This window comes from Macaca thibetana, chromosome 6 (assembly GCF_024542745.1).
Source record: "Macaca thibetana thibetana isolate TM-01 chromosome 6, ASM2454274v1, whole genome shotgun sequence".
NCBI classification, from domain to species: domain Eukaryota; kingdom Metazoa; phylum Chordata; class Mammalia; order Primates; family Cercopithecidae; genus Macaca; species Macaca thibetana.
This window is the reverse complement of record NC_065583.1, coordinates 49,433,220-49,439,219: the sequence shown is the minus strand read 5'-3', so window position 1 is coordinate 49,439,219 and position 6,000 is coordinate 49,433,220. Positions and strand designations below refer to the sequence as shown.

At 43.1% G+C, this 6,000-nt stretch overlaps 1 protein-coding gene across 1 annotated transcript in view; it reads left to right on the top strand.

Moving 5' to 3' along the window:
- The first annotated feature begins 648 nt into the window (after positions 1-648).
- The window catches only part of LOC126956020 (uncharacterized), a 297,028-nt gene continuing 291,676 nt past the window's right edge, over positions 649-6,000 (top strand). The window contains exon 1 of the mRNA XM_050792885.1: positions 649-654. The gene's annotated coding sequence lies outside the window, so the exon portion shown is untranslated. The remainder of the gene's footprint in view (positions 655-6,000) is intronic.

The following is a 6,000-nucleotide window of genomic DNA, read 5'->3' as shown; positions in this document are numbered from 1 at the left end:
CTGTCTCTACTAAAATACAAAAAATTAGCCAGGTGCGGTGGTGGGCGCCTATAGTCCCAGCTACACGGGAGGCTGAGGCAGGAGAATGGCATGAACCCGGGAGGCGGAGCTTGCAGTGAGCTGAGATTGCGCCACTGCACTCCAGCCTGGGCGACAGAGCCAGACTCCGTCTCAAAAAAAAAAAAAAAAAAAAAAAAAGAATCACCATTTATTTCTTACCAGGAGTAATGCAAGACATAAAAACAATAAAATTATAGGAATTATATATTAAATATTAAATAATCTATGAGAAAAAAAGCAACCTAGTATTCTATATCCTGAGAAGTTACCTTTAAAAGGGAATGAGAGGCTGGGCACGGTGGATCAGACCTGTTATCCCAGCACTTTGGAAGCCTGAAGCGGGTGGAACAGCTGAGGTCAGGAGTTCGAGACAAGTCTGGCCAACATGGCAAAACCCCGTCTCTACTAAAAATACAAAAATTAGCTGGGCGTGGTGGCAGGTGCCTGTAATCCCAGCTACTTGGGAGGCTGAGGCATGAAAATCGCTTGAACTCAGGAGTTGGAGGTTGCAGTGAGCCAAGATCATGCCACTGCACTCCAGGCTGGAGGATAGAGCAAGGCTCTGTTTCAAAAAAAAAAAAAAAGGGGGGGGGGGCCGGGGTGGGGAACGAAAAGTAAAGATTCTTTGGGATTTAAAAAAAATGCAGACAGAATTCATCACCAGTCCGTCTGTACTACTGGAAATGTTAAAGGAAGTTCTTTTTTTTTCCTGAAGACGAAGTCTTGCTGTGTTGCCCAGGCTGGAGTGCAATGGCGCGATCTTGGCTCACTGCAACCTCTGCCTCCTGGGTTCAAGCAATTCTCCTGCCTCAGCCTCCTGAGTAGCTGGGACTACAGGCGCACACCACCATGCCCGGCTAATTTTTTGTATTTTAGTAGAGACAGGGTTTCACCATTGTTGCCCAGGCTGATCTCGAAATCCTGAGCTCAGGCAATCTGCCTGTTTCGGCTTCCCAAAGTGCTAGGATTACAGGTGTGAGCCACCATGCCTGGCCTAAAGGAAGTTCTTAAGGCTGAAGGGAAATAAGCCATTTCTCTGCTGAGATGCTCTTTGATACCTGTTGGAAATTCAGCTCTAAACAAAAGAACAAGTACTACCAGTAAACCTAACAAGTAAATAGAAAATAGGTTTTCTTGTTTTTTAAATTACTTAAAAGACAATTGACTGTTTAAAGCAAAAATAATGATTATTTGTTATGGAGTTTGTAGCAGATACAGAGGTAAACACATAACAACATTAGCAAAAAAGAAGGGAGAAGTAAATGGAAGTGCATTATTGTAAGGTTCTTACATAAGAAGCAGTATTTGTCCTTCTGTTGTCTTTATTTTCCTTTTTATTATCCTCATTTTTCTAATTACAAACTCAGTAAAATTTATTTATATGAAATTAAAACACTATACAAATATATAACTTAGAGAAAGTAAATGTCCCAAAATACCATCCCCAGTAATAAAAACTACCAACAGTTTGCCGCATATTTCTCTGATTTTTGAAATCCATATGTAACAGGAAAACATATTTCAAGTATTTATCTTCATGAAAGAGATGTTTCTCACCTCAAGTGTCTCAGTCTGCTTTAAGTTACTATAACAGAATACCAATAGCTGAGTAATTTATAAAGAAAAGAAATTTATTTCTCAAAATTCTGGAGGCTGAGAAGTCCAATACCAAGGTGCCAGCATCTTTCAAGGGCCTTCTTGCTGCATTATCCCATGGCGGAAGGCTAGAGGGTGAGAGAGACAAAGGGGGGCCGAGTTCCTCCTTCACAAAGACACATTCCCACAATAACAAACCCACCCCTGTTGGCATTAATCCATTGAGGGCAGAGCCCACATGACCTTATCACCTCGTAAGATCTCACCTCTCAACACTGTTGCATTGTAGATTAACTTTCCAACACATGAACTTTGGAGGACACATTCTAACCATAGCACCATGATTATAAAAATATTAATCTATATATTTTTTACCAGTCCTTTCTTTAGTTTAAGCATATGAGTAGTTTATAAAAGCATTCACATTGGGAAAATTAAAATATATAGATCATGAATCCATTTGGGATTTACTTTATAATGTGGGAAATTATATAGCATATAGAATTATAGCCTTATTTTTATGCATAATAATAAATGATCCCAACATAAGTTATTGAGTAAACTACCTTTTATTCCCTGGATTAAAATGTTTTCTTTATCTCATGCTATGGACTCTCTTTTGTTCGACTAATGTATTTGTCTTTTCCTATGCTGCTATCACACTCTTAATTATTGTAGCTCTATTGTATACTTTGATACTTATAGGGCAAATCTTACTTTATTAGTCTCTTAATCCAATATTTGTGGGGTTTTTTCATACTTACTTTTCAGCTGATCCTTAGAATCATCTTGTCAATTCCTCCCACCCAAATGAATTTTGTTTGGAATTCCACTGAATTTACTAATAAATTTAAAATATTGAGTTTTCTAGAAACATGACATATGCCTGCATTCCTTTTGTCTTCTTTCAAATCTATCCTAGATCAAAGTTTATAGGCCGTTTGTTTTCACTCACTAGGATAAGAAAAAGGAAATAAAAAAGAAAAAAGTTTATAGGCTTTTGACGTACTCAAAATTCATTTCTAGATATTTTTAATGTTTCACTATTATTGTGAATGGTAAATTGTTTTCATCACATTTTCCAATCAGTTGTGACTTAGTACTCTTAAAAGCTATTAAAATCTATATACATATATGAATTTATTCTACTCTGCTCCATCCTACTGGATTCACCCACTGGTCATAATCATTTTTCAATTGATTCTCTTGGATATTACAAAGGGAAAATCATAATATCTGCAAATAATGATCATTTTGACTCTTTCTATTACTTACTTCCTTTACTTCTCCCTTATTTCTTCTTTTCACCCTATTGTCCTGGTTAGCACTTCCAGAGCAACGCTGAACAACAGTAGTGAAGAGGACATTGGATTCTCCCATTAATATAACTTTCTAGACTGTTAAATCTAATGCTGGCTTTTGGTTTTTGTATCTGTTCTTTAAAATGTTAAGAACATTTCCTCTCTTCATGGTTTTCTAACATTTTTCGTGTGAATGGCTGATGAAATTTATCAATGCCTTTTGAGATAATTACAAGATTCCTTTCTTCATTTTAATCTAATGTATTAATCATTAGATTTTATATTAAATCAAGCTTGCAATTTGAAAAAGAATCCCCAAGGTGGTAATAGGGTTTCAATACACTATGGGAACCAATTTGCTATATTGACAATTTAGAGGGGGCCACCATCTTCTTAAAGGGGATATATTGGTGTTAGGATAACAGATCTTCACAAGGATTGTGGAAGCGCTCCATCTCTCTCTGGCTCTGGAACACCATGGTTCTCTGAGAGAGAATGCTTGTGCACCTTCTCTGGGCCAACAATGCTTCATGCTTGAATGCCCAATGTCACAGCTCTCCATGGTCAGCTTTTCTTAATCCTAGACACAGCTACTTCTCAGGGACTGCTGGTCCTAGAGCGTTAGGTGGGGCATTTCCAACACTGCACTTCAAGCCCAGATCCGCCATTTTCTCTTCATCTTCCCTGTGATGAGACAGCTTCTTGTTTAACTCTCCACGCATAGAAGTTCTCATTATACATTCTCTTAGAGCTCCTGGTTTCTCCTGGAGAAGACACAGCCTCCACTGTTCCGAGGCAAGCCTATCTTCCCATTAATATGGTGATCTCACAGGGGGCAAACAATTTGATCAGGCATCATCTTGGTGGAAGCTCAAGTCCTGTGAATGCTCTTACCATTGCGGGTGGCTATGAGAGATGCAGGGTGTGAGGATTTCAGCCCCACTCCCACTGAAAGCTCTGCCTCCAACTCTGCACTGCTGATCCTGGATCTACACAGCTATGGACCTAGCCTTGGGAGGGGAAGTGAGAAAGAATTTTGATTGTCTTAGAAGCCAAGAAAATAGCCACCCAGGACATTAGGCTGACTCATGGGCCCTGCTCCAATCCATTCTCTCGAGAGCCTCCAGCAACCTCAGCCCAGCTTCACCCTCACAGGCCTGGATCTGGCTCTTCCGACTTTAATCCCTGTGGCCCCCTGCACCTGGATTCCCAGACCTCTGGGCCAGCTGGCAACTACTGGACTCAGCGACATGGCTCTGCCTGACTCTCCCAGCAACACAGGCGGCCAGGCTCACACCAGGTGGCCACAGCTGGCGTCCTATGGCCAGGCCCGGAGGTGAGGTCAGCCTGAACAGTCCCCGCCAGCCTGTGACTCAGTCACCACTGGGCAGTGCTGGGCACCATGGGGCAGGGCACTTCACCAAGACCAATCAGTGACTAAAGGAGTTGGCACTGTAGGGGAGAGGGCCAATCGTAAGAGATAGAAAGGATGGGCAGGGAGGATAGGCTAGCGGCAGACCTATGCTAGCCAGACTCCTAAGGAGAGCTTCGCCACCTCTGCCAATCTGAATCACAGCCCCCGTGGCCCCTCAGGATCAAGAGACAGAGGCCTAATCTATACCATGGGCATCAGGAGATATGGGGGTCCCTCCTGAGACGAAGAACCAGGAAGACTGGACTTTAAATCTTTGAAGTTATTCCCAAATGAGGTTATCCATTTTAAATGTGTATTATAAAGACTTAAAGCCTGGCACAGTGGCTCACGCCTATAATCCCAGCATTTTGGGAGGCCGAGGTGGTTGGATTGCTTGAGCCCAGGAATTCGAGACCAGCCTGGGCAACATAGTGAGACCCCATCTCTTTTTAAAAGATAATAAATAAATAAGTAAATAAATAGATAAATAAATAAATAAAACTTAATAGTTTAACACTCAGGCCTAAAACAGTGCCTGACACATAGGCTCTCAAAAATATCTGATGAATAAATAAACAAAGCAGAAGTAACAAATGCCATAATTCTTGAAACACTATTCTCACATTTCTTCCTTTTTTATTTTACTGGGAACCTAGAAATATGAAAGTGCTCCAAGCTCATTCTAGCTGGTATTAAAAAAAAAAAAAAAAAGGATGGGAGGAAGAAATATGGAAGTAGTGTGGGCCTCTTCTGCCCTCTGAGTAGCCCTGGATGTCAGTTCTTGTGGTCAAAAAGAGAAGGAGGGGCCTCAGGCTAGAGACCAGACTGTCCTGGCCAGGTCACTGCTAAATTGGAGTGTGAGTGTCTGTGGATGTGTGCGCTGGGGCAGGGCTAAAGCTGGGCCATGAGTCCAGGTCCCAGCTGACAGATGAGTGACAGTGTATGTTTGGGGAGCCCCAGTAACTGAATTTCTGGGCTGCATCTATGTCCGTCTCCTTCTTGTCATCCCTGTACTTTTGCTCGAGCCTTACCTGCACCTCATAGCAGTGTCTCTCTCTCTCGGGCTGAGAAGGAAAGGGTTTTACACCCCTGCTTTTGTCCAGGCACAGTGATGGTCAGGCCATGACCAAGACATTCTACGTCCAGGGCGTAGAATGAGCACACAGTACAGTTACTCCGCGATCCCTCTGCTGCTCCGCCTGGAGGAGCTGGTTTGCAAATGGAGGCCTCTTCTCCTCACAGACACCAAGAGGCGAGGCTAAGGGAAGACTCCAGCTGTCAGGAGAAACTGGAAACCTGAATACACCTGGGTCGGGCCTCTATTTATGGACTACAGGTAGACTTGGGACATCTGATGCTGGGGGAGACTGGGGGATGGCAGGCAGCCCTCCCGAATCCTCTGGCCTGAATGAGAAGCGGGAGGGGTGAAACGATGGGGGTCTCCTTGAGGCAGGGGTGAGGCTGCTTTTGCAAGCTGCCTTCCTGAGGCCCCAGTTGCACAAGGCTCCATCACATGGGCTTTGCTGCCACCACAAACAGCCTGTTCTGTCACTTCCCTGCTGGGGCTGGGCTGAGCCGCCTCTGGCTCTCCCACCTGTCAGCTGCCTCCCCACCCTCCTCATCCCCCCA